At 34.4% G+C, this 11,774-nt stretch overlaps 1 pseudogene; it reads left to right on the top strand.

Annotated features, from left to right (window-relative positions):
* The first annotated feature begins 6,564 nt into the window (after positions 1 to 6,564).
* Positions 6,565 to 7,767, top strand: LOC113183688 (casein kinase II subunit alpha-like; annotated as a pseudogene).
* Positions 7,768 to 11,774: the final 4,007 nt, after the last annotated feature.

Below are 11,774 nucleotides of genomic sequence, written 5' to 3' on the forward strand. Positions count from 1 at the left end.
AGGATCAAACCCAGTGCCTCATGCATGCTAGGTGAGCACTCTATCAACAAGCCACAACCCCAGCCCTGTTTTACTTTTCTTACGTGCAAAATCAGTCTCGGGTCTAAAAGAGAAATAGATGAGTGAAACTTGCACAAAGGCTTTGGGTATTAAATAAAAGCGTTGGTCAAAAATGCATTCATTTATTCTTTAACAAGACTCCTAATGTACAAGAAGTAAAATCAATAAATGGGATAGTATCAAACTAAAAAGCTTCTTTACAGCAAAAGAAACAATGAAGAGTATAAAGAGAGAGCCTATGAATTGGGAGAAAAATCTTTGCCACTTGTACCTCAGAGAGAGCATTAGTTTCCCGGATATATAAAGAACTCAAAAAACTTAACACTGAAAACAAACAAACAAAAAACCAAACCAAAACAACTCAATCAAAAAATAGTCAAAAGAACTGAACATACACTTCACAGAAGAAGAAATACAATCAGTCAACAAATACATGAAAAAATATTCAACATCTCTAGTAATTAGAGAAATGCAAATTAAAACTACAACAGAATGGCAATTCTCAATAATACAAGTAACAATAAATGTTGATGAGGATGTGGGGAAAAAGGTACACTCATACAATTCTGGTGGGACTGCAAATTGGTGCAACCACTCTGGAAAGCAGTATTGGCGATTCCTCAGAAAACTTAAATGAAATCACCATTTGACCCAATTATTCCACTCCTCTGTTTATACCCAAAGGACTTTAAATCAGCATACTATAGTGACGTGGCCATATCAATGTTTATAGAAGCTCAATTTACAATAGTAAATTGCCCTTCAATAGATGAATGGATAAAGAAAATGTGGTACACACACACAATGGAATTTTACTCAGCCATAAAGAAGAGTGAAATTATGGCATTTACCGGTAAATGGATGGAACTGGAGACTATCATGCTAAGTGAAGTAAGCCAGTTCCAAAAAACCAAAGGCCCAATGTTCTCTCTGATAAGCGGATGCTGACTCACAATGGGAGGGGGAGGGAGAAGGGGAGCTTCACCAGATTGGACAGAGTGGAGTTGGGGGAAAGGGGATGAGAATGGGAAAGACAGTAGAATGAATCAGACACAACTTTCCTATGTTCATATATGAATACATGACCAGTGTAACTCCACATCATGTACAACCACAAAAATGGTAACTTATACTCCATGTATATATCATATGTCAAAATACATTCTTCTGTCATGTATAAATAAAATTTTTTAAAAAATGTATTCATTTTTTAAAAAATTGAGATATTTAGCAAAAAGTTTCCAATATTTTAGAAAATGATCATATTAAATTAATGTTTTGAAAAGGATATGGTTCATGTAATATTTCAGTGAATTTAATCTTGGTCTGTCTAGGGACTTTGGAAAAGCCAGCTAGCTTATTCCTCTGAAGATAGTATAAAATCAGTGGACTCTGACCTCCCAAATTGAAGAGAATACGGTAAAACTCTGGACCAATGCTCCCATAATGGGACTGTAAGAGAAAAAAAGGAAATCAAGTCAATTATTACTTTTGTGTTTTTAAAGAACTATAAATAAACTAACTGCACTATACCATTAATAAAATTACTATTAGATGTATTAAAATGCATAAAAGGAAATTCCACAAAGTATATTCTTTCTTAAAGGAATTTATCAGAGTATGAGTCCATGATCACATGCAGCCCTTTCAGCCTTTTGATTTTGAGTATACTATGTCAATAGAGATTATTCAGTCTGAAAAATAGAAAGAAAAAAATTTAAAGAACAGAGCCAGGAAAAGGGGCAGGAAAAAATCATGAAAAAATAATGGCCCAAACTTCCCACAATTTTATATAAAATACATCCAAGAAGCTCATCAAATTCTAAGTAGGATAAACTCACACCTAGATACACCACAGACAATTTAAACAATTTTAAAGAGAGATCTTGAGAGCAGTAAGAAAAGCAGCTCATTACATATATGGGAATCTCAATAACATTAATAGCAGAGTTATTATCATAACCAAAGTGATTGGAAGGCACTGGGATAACATAATCAAAGTGCTGCTGAAAAAAAAAAAAACTGTTGACCAAGAATTTTAAGTCATGGAAACAATGACCATAAGTATAATTACTCCAAGATTCTGTTATTCTGAATACACTGGTCGTGTATTCATATATGAACAGACTAGATCAGCATTGCAACTACTCATTTTAAATCATTCTTTAATCTTTGTAATGTTGAGCGACTGATTATTTATTCCACTTTCAGTGGGAAAATAATTCTTTTTTAATTTTTTTTAAAATTTTTTTATTAGTTGCTCAAAACATTACAATGATCTTGACATATCATACATTTGATTCAAATGGGATACATAATCTTATTTTTCCACATGTACAGATTGCAGGATCACATTGGTTATACAGCCACGTTTATATATAGGGCCATACTAGTGTCTACTGTATTCTGCTATCCTTTTTATTTTATTTTATTATCTACACATGACATTAAATGGCAATTCATACAGAAAATAATTCTTTTGTGGAAATATATTTTATGCTGTGGATTTTTTTCCTTTCTTTTCTTTTTTTCTTTTTTTTGGTGGTGCTGGGGATTGAACCCAGGGACTGGTGTGCAAGGCAAGCACTCTACTAACTGAGCTATATCCCCAGCCCCTATGCTATAGGTTTTTGTGAATAATATATGTTTCTGAATTCCTAACTGATAAACAATTATTTAAAAAATGGGAGTATCATATAATCAACAGTATTTATTTGATGATGAAAACTTAATGTAAATATCAGTCATGTTTTCTGTTATATAATTTCCTTAATCTTAATATCCCATGATAATTCATATTAGGCTATATCTAACCTGATCTTTAAAATGTGTGCAAAACCTACCCACTACATTTGGATCCAAAATGTCTTTCAAAAGCCCATCCATAAAGGCTTGGTCCTAAGCTATGACACTAACAGGAAGTGATGGAATCTCCTAATAGTAGAATATATTAATGGGGAGGTTAGGTTAGTGAAGGGGATATTAAGGCCCTAGTCACTTCCTTTCTCTCTCTCTTTGATTCTTGGTTGCCATGAGGTAAATAGGCCTCTTCTACCATGTGCTCCCACTATGATGTACTACATTGCTGCAGGCTCAAAGGCAATATGTCAAGGCTGAAACCTCCAAAACTGTGAGGTGAAACAAACTGTTCCTCTTTTTAAGCTTATTATAGTAGGTGTTTACTCACAGTATGCAAAACTGACTAATAATATAGCCTAAGCTTAGTTTAGGTTAAGAAAAATCTTGCCTGTCAAGAGCAAGATTTTTCTTTTCTTCTATTTTGAGCAGTATAAGATAAGCATTCTAACTTACTAAAATTCTAGAAATAGGCATTTTTGTTATTTTTCTGCAATTATCAGTTTTTAAAATAGGAAAATCACAGTTCACAGCTCTCTTTTTCTCTCTGAGGATCCATGCTTTTTAAGGGTAGTCAACCAGGAAAGAGTTGAACTAGGTATTAGAGGCAAATTCAGTGTTTTGTGGACTCATACTCATGTTTTAAATGCTTTAAAACAAAAGTTCTCAAGTTGCCCAAAGAGTGTCTTGCTAGAGTCACTCCAAATAACTAAACCAATTAAAATAAATCCCCAATGCTTCTATTCATTCTACAAAAGATAAAGGCAGAAATATGACAGAGCTTTTTAAGATTCCATAAATAAGATTCTTACAGTAAAAAGTTAATTTAGCATAGATTTGAAGAACTAAGCAATCACGTAAACTTTGGAAGGATTACAGGGGGCGAACTAGAAAGTCAAAAATGTGGTTTTGGCATCCAATTTTTCTATTACTTTATTAAAGGATGCTTGCTGACAGTGACTAAAAGCTAAATTTTGATTTTTGAGGATTGAACGTGTGTATTGCCTATGCTCATTGCCAATGTCACTTGCAGTGACAGAGACTCATAGGCATCAATTCAGCATTTAAACAACTTTGGTGCTTAGACAATTCTTCTTCATGTTGAGCTGAAATCTGTCTTTCCATAGCTTTTATTTATTGATAAAAGTTATACTTTTTTGAGCCACATAGAAAGCCTAATTCCTATTACCTACTGAGCTCTCCACATATTTGAAAACAGTTATTACAGCTTCCAGAGTCTTTTCCCTGACAGTAATACCTTTAAATATGTGGCCACTGTTTAAGCAACATAGTCTCAGAGTCCTTCATCTGTTTGTCTTCAGGATTTTTCAATGGTGGTCTCCAAAAAATTAGGCATAAATATAAAATTGTCTAATTAGTATAGATTAGATACCCTATATTATGGGATGTTTATGTTTATCTCTGCTGCCCCAGATTCATATGTGGAGGTCCCAATCCCCAAAGTGATAGTATTTGGAGGTGAGATAATTAGGTTTAGGTGAGGTCATTCATAATGGGCATAGTGTCTTAAAATAAGAGACCACAGCTTGCTCTCTCTGCCATGTCTTGAGGACACAACCAAAAGGAAGTCATCTATAAGCCTGGAGAGTCCTCTCTGGAAAACCACATTGGCAGGCTCCTTGATCTTGAACTTTCTAACCTCTAGAACTATGAGAAATAAATTACTGTTAGTTAAGATGCCCGGTCTGTGGTATTTAAAAACAATGCTAGCCCAAGCTGAGTAATACATGGGACAGGGCCAATGAGGCGGAAATTTAATGTATGACTAAGGGTGATCTTCAATTGACTTTCTTTTAAGTGTCCTCTGGAAAAGATTGTTTAGTCAGTTATAAACTCATGTATTCCTATTTGTTTGTGTTTTCTGAATAGTAGATATACAATTTCTATTACATTTCCCTGATTTCTAAATCTAGCAATCTTGCCCCTAAAGTAAATAAAATGACATTGTCATCTTTCCACAATGGATGTTTACAGATTGCCAGTACATCATGAGTACTTACAAATTATTCTTTGATAGTGTTGTGAAAGTTGAACTAAGGTGGGAAGAGATTTTATAAAACTGGATTATTAAAGATCAAGAAATATATGAATATCAACTTTAAGAAAGTAGATTTTATACTGCTACAATTTCTCATTATAAATAATAGACTTGGCTAGATAAATTAGATGAAATTTTAGCAAAAAAGGCTGTAACTAACTTAAAACTTAATTACCTAACAAATTAAGAGATCAAATTCAGAATTTCAAGCCAATGATTTCATCAAATCTTGGCTGAAGTAACACAAAGCAACAAGTCTGTGGGATTTGTACTTGTCAGGAACCTTAAAGAATGTGAAGAAACAAAGCTTTCAAGAATCAAGAGCCACAGTATCTTCATGTGGCCAGTTTCTGGGACCATGGCTTAAGTAATGAGGGCAGGTTGACCATTGCTGATATTCCTTTGGAATTGTCCCTGAAACTTTGGTGCTTATTCAGATCACAGCTATGTCAAAATACTAAAAGAAATCTTTGCATGTCAACCCAAGGAGAAGCAATAACAAGAAATGATGTGAGAAAAAGATAAATGCTATGATTTTTTTTCATTAGAGATGGTGATATCTTCAGAAGAAAATAAAACTTTTTAATATTAAGATATTACCTTAATAAATGAATCTTTAAAAAGACTCTTTTGATCATTAAATTTTTTTCTAAAACATGCTGAGAATGTAATAACCAATATTGCATATGTGAAGGTGGTCAATTCCAATTATATGGGAAAGTAAACAAGAACATTTTAAAAATAATTATTATATTTCAAACCTTTATTATTGATTTTGAGTCTTCCTTGACTGTGGATATTGCATTTGCTGTTGGTTTCTTTAAACATTTTGTCATATCGAAGTCTATAGCTAGAACAACAACAACAACAAAATACTTTTTAAAATTGTGAGATTTTTTTTCTTCCCCCCAAACAAAAATATCCTTTATTCCTTCTAGCAATGTACCTGAAATATAGAGAGAGGCAAATCATGGATGAGAGTTGGAATATTGTTATAGCTTGCCCTGGTCAGAGGAAATGAATATTCCATATTATATTTTTACTAACTAGGCCTTTAAAATTTATAAAATTTGTTTACATTATCTCATATCATCCTCACAAAACCATTCTGTGAGCTAATTTAACATTTTCCATAATTTACAGATGAAAAAACTAAAGTGCAGGAAATTTCACAACTAGTTTAGGCTACTGTTTATGAAGTAATAAAGGGAGAAGATACAGATCTAGTCCCTAGCTTTAAGTTTAGAGTTCTTTTGATGACCCTCCTGTAGTAGACTTGGCCTCTGCATATTAAAGTCTCCTTTCTCCATATTCTGAGAAGAAATTCAGAAAAGATTTGATAATCTTTCTTTTCAACTAGCATGGATATGTATGAGGGTACTGAGGGAAACTTATTGCATCTTCAAAGGAAAAGAGAACCATTTGAGCTCCCTATTGTCTATGTGAGGAGAGCAGAGAGCCACTGCCACTGCCACCATAGTTTGAAGATAATAGGTCTGAAACAAGGTCCTACCTGCAGCTGTCTATGCACACAGTGACTGCCAGATCTTCAAGCCTCAAGTTCAGCTTTGCCCGCCAACCTGTCTGACATGTCAGGACCAATGCCACTCAGGGCCAGAATTTACACAGATATCAATACACACGGACCCCAAGAGTACTGGGATTATGAATCACATGTGGTGGAATGGGAAAATCAAGATGACTAGGAGCTGGTTTGAAAGTTAGGCCCGGTAAATATAGTGAAGTATTCTAAGCCGTCAACATCCCAAATAATGGAAAAGTTGTTAAAATTCTCAAGCAGTAAAAAAGAAGAAAATTTTGCATGAAGTAAAGATTTTGGAGAATTTGAGAGGAGGGCCCAACATCATGCTGGTAAACATTGTAAAAGACCCTGTGTCATGAACCCCTGTCTTGGTTTTTGAACATGTAAGTAACACAGACTTCAAGCAATTGTACCAGATGTTAACAGACTATGCTACTCAATTTTACATGTATGAGATTCTGAAGGCCCTGGATTATTGTCACAGCATAGGAATTATGTGAAGAGACGTGAATCCCCATAATGTCATGACTGATCATGAACACAGAAAGCGATGGCTAATAGACTGGGGTTTAACTGAGTTTTACCATCCTGACCAAGAATATACTGTCCTGGCCAAGAGTTGTTTTCCAACACTTCAGAGGTCCTGAGCTACTTGTAGACTCTCAGATGTACGATTATAGTTTGGATATGTGGAGCTTGGGTTGTACACTAGCAAGTATGATCTTCCAGAAGATGCCATTTTTCCATGGACATGACAATTCCGATCAGTAGGTGAGGCTAGCCAAGATTCTGGGGATAGAAGATTTATATGACTATATTGACAGATACAACACTGATTTAGATCCAGGTTTCAATGATATCTTGGGCAGACACTCTGATAAGTGATAGGAATGCTTTATACACAGTGAAAACCAGCACCTTGTCAGCTCTGAGGCCTTGTATTTCTTTGAACAAGCTGCTGTAGTATGACTACCAGTCATGGCTCACTGTGAGACAGGCCATGAAGCACCTCTATTTCTGCACTGTTGTAAAGGATGGCTCGAATGGGTTCATCTAACATGCCAGGGGGCAGTACACCTATCAGCAGCACAAACATGATGTCAGGAATTTCTTCAGTGTCAACCCCATCATCCATGGGACCTCTGGCAGGCTCACCAGTGATTGCTGCTGCAATCACCCCATTAGGACGCCTCTTCCAGCTACTGCTAGTGCTCAGCAGCAATGGCCCAATCTGTTTCCTGATGCCTGAGCAGAGGTGGGGAAGTCTACCTTCTCCTTGATGCAGCTTGCGTCTGGTGGGGAGGGGTGAACACTTCAGAAGCACTGTGGCTGAACAGTTGCTTACGGATGTATAGTAGTTCAGTCATAAAAAAAAAATATTATAACTTGGCTGATTTTCTTTTTTCTTTTTGTATTTTTTTTCAAACTTTTCAAAACTCAGGGGATTTCCTGAAAAATAACTTGCATCGAAAAATTTTTTTCCTCCCCTTCCAAATTCAGTTCCTCATTACTAAAGAACAAAGATAAACCATCCTTCATTCCAGATGCTGGCATTTGACTGGAGATTTCTTACCATTTTTACCATTGCCTCCCCCATGATCCTATACTTTGGGAGGGTGGTATCTCACGCTCTTCTCCAGAAATTACAAATATGTAACTTCTCAGGAGGCAGGAAGGAAGAGGGGCAGGGCAGACCCAATTGAAGAGCAGTGTACTGCTGGTCACTTCTATCACTTTACTCCAGAAGTGCTTCAGTGGGGTTATCCTGGCGACTCTAGTGGAAGCATGTCTTACTTAGACATGCTTGAGATGTTGAAAATCTACACAACGTATAGACAGATTCTAAAAACTTCTGTTTAGTATGAATCATGTTTTACTAACCTAACCCTAAATCCAGCTCACTTATAATTTTAGTTTTAGTTAGTTTAAAATTATGATATCGTGCTTCCCTCTTTTGTCTCCCAATATACTGTGCTCCATAGCTGGTAGGAGGGAGAAGACAAAAATCTTTTCATTTTCTTTTACTTGTCCATGTTGAAGTCTGTTGGTTACTGGGCATAACTTACTGCTTTCCTCAAAAGAAACATTTTCTATGTAGGTTTCATGCTAGCAACTCTATGAGTTAATGGGCAGTGAGGCCACACTGACTTTCATTTTAAGCTTTCTATCTTCTTTTTCTCCTACCCTCCCCTTCCTTTACATGCCATCCAATGAGAAGACCTGCTCCTTTGTCTTGTAAATGTGTCTAAGAGGCAGGAGCAGAGCCCTTACTTCCAGTGAAACAGAAATGGTAGACATGTAATCGTGGGAAAATATCAACTCTTGTTACATCCCTGCCACCCCTTGTTGTGTGTATGTATAAAAACTTTGTTCCTCATATGTAAAAGATACAGTGTTAGAATTCTTTAGTGTCAATAAATGTTTGGTTTTATTTATTAAAAAAAAAAGAGGGGGGAGAACCATGTCAATCAACCTAAAAGCACAAGCTAGGTATTAAGTATATCTAAACACAGAGCAGAGGAAGAAGGTGACCTGGGAGATTTGTTCTAGATCCTGATACTGATCATCAGTTATCAGGTAAACTGATGAGATCTAGGGGTTGTAATGTTGATGACAAGTCTCAAGCCTCGTAAGAGTTGAAGAAAGTCACTTGAACTAATTTTTGACATAATGTATTCAGAAATATTAGATAAAAAATAAAAAATAGCCTGAAAGACTAGATACAGGTGAGAATTTAATACCATCAGAGATTGAAGGATTAGTTAGCCAAGAGGGTACATTTAAAAATTCAAATAGAACCAAGTGAGTTGGAATTAGACTGGGTCAGAAAGGTAATAAGTTTATATAATTTTAAAAAATTTTCTCAATTTTGAATCATCCTTAAACACATTTTTGTGACATTAATTTTTGGTCCTTTATGAACAAGCATAATTTGAATAATAAAGGAACCTCTATTTCATGTCCACTGTACCCACAACCAAAAGCTTACTTTTCAGATCAACTCATCTTGATTTGCATATTACAGAAAATAATATACATTAATATCATGCAAAGAAACTAAACTAGGAATAATTGGCAATAGATTCGAAAAAGCAAATAAGTTTAAGGAGAAAAAGAAAAAATTGCAAAAAACCTATTAAAACCCCCAAACCCCACTAAATATAAAAGTAATAAATAATTTAAAAATGACTGTATTATTAGCTTTTTTCCCTTGCACTTTCCTATAACCCACTAATTTATTTTAGGGAAATATCTTATTTATAGTTTTTACATCTTCTCTATTCTCAGCATCTCTGAAAGCTTAGGAAGAGTAGCTGAAAAACCACAAACCACTCTATTTGATAGAACTGTAAGAAAGTATGTCTTCATTGTTTTTACTAAGTCTTCAAAATTTTCACTAGTGAAAAAAGATTTCAGTTTTCTTCTACTTGTTTTGAGAAAATTTCATTTACATAATTCTCACCTATTTATCTGTGGGATATTGTTCTCTTAAGATATTTATACAAGTCAGTATGGCCATTGTCATCCACTTTTGCTGTTTTTATTTTAGTAGTTTTATGAAATGCAAATAATTCTTGTATATTGGCAAACTTAAAACAAGGTCAAGTAGGTCATATGTATGAATCAGTAATCTAATAGACTATAGAAACAGAAAAAACAGTACACACAGATCAGTTTTATGATCTATCTAATTTAAAGCAAAACTACTCTCAGAATGACTTTTACTATTCAATAGGAAATAAAGGAAAGGGAAAACATAGGTAGCCATTAAGCAAAATATATGGGATCTGAGCAAATAAGAAATAAAACATGAATGCAATTTTATTTCAGTGGTGTAGGAAAATGATGAGTATTTCAAAGAAAGTATTGTATACCTATGAGAATTTTCTTATTGTCTTATTGTATATATTTTTGTAGGCTTTTCTTTTTTTTTCATATCCTTATACAAGTACCTCTCATATCCCTTAGTATCGCCATCTTCATATTAGACCTCAAGCAAGTTACATCTGTCTGCATACTTACATGCAGAGCTACCCTAACACCTTTTTGTTTGCAATTTATGGTTTAAGAGAAGTACTAAGGACTTCACAATGCTAAAAAGTAAATTAAACTGCTTCTCCTAGTATTGTCAGGTTAACTATAATTGTAAATTACTATGAAGTGGTTATCCACTTCCAGTGCTTATAAACACACTTTATTAACTATGAAGTGCTGTGTATAGGTAGGGCAATATCTAGCATCCTTGGTTCAACAACTCTGAACTGAATTTAGTATATCCAAGAACATGAAGGTCTTATAATAAAATATTGATTTCCATCACATATGGTTTCCAAGGAAAGTGCCATCTTGTTTTATTTTGGCACTTGGAGAGATTATGTCTTTATGTCTTTCTAAAGTTTCTTACTTTGAATTATATTTTATCTTCAAGGACCAAATTATTGCTCAGACAACTTATAGATCCAAGAAACAAGCGATTAGCTTTCTAAGTATTTCTGTGGTTTCATATAAAGAACAAAGTGGAAATAATTAAATAAAAAATGAATGTTTTTTTTTTAAGAGAGAGAGAGAGATAGAGAGAGAGAGAGAGGATTTTTTAATATTTATTTTTTTAGTTTCGGCGGACACAACATCTTTGTATGTGGTGCTGAGGATTGAACCCAAGCCGCACGCATGCCAGGCGAGCGCGCTACCACTTGAGTCACATCCCCAGCCCAAGGGAGACTTTTTACTGATAAATCTCACTATTAATTTTATGTCATTCATTTCTGACTATTTATTATTGATGTGTTTAGACGTTCTCTGTCTTCATGGTTTCATTTCAATAGGTTATAAATATATCCATTTCTTCCAGGTTTTCCAATTTGTTAGCATATAGTTGTTCATAATAGTCTCTACTGATCCTTTGTATTTATTTGGTATCAGTTTAATGTCTCCTTTTCATCTCTGATTTTATTTGGGTCTTTTTTCTTAATTAGTCTAGCTAAAGGTTTGTCACTTTATCATTTTTAAAAAGCAACTGTTTCATCAATTTTAAAAAATTTAGTTTCCAGATTCTATTTGTTTCTGCTCTGATCTTTGCTATTTCTTTCCTTTTACTAATTTTGGATTTGGTTTGTTCTGGCTTTTCTAGGTCTTTAAGATGCCCAGTTAGATTGATTATTTGAACACTTTCTTTCTTTTATTTTTTATGTAGGCAATTATTATAAAAACTTTCCTCTTAATACTGCTTTAGCTGTGTCCTAAAATTTTATTTTT

This window comes from Urocitellus parryii, chromosome 6 (assembly GCF_045843805.1).
Source record: "Urocitellus parryii isolate mUroPar1 chromosome 6, mUroPar1.hap1, whole genome shotgun sequence".
NCBI lineage: Eukaryota > Metazoa > Chordata > Mammalia > Rodentia > Sciuridae > Urocitellus > Urocitellus parryii.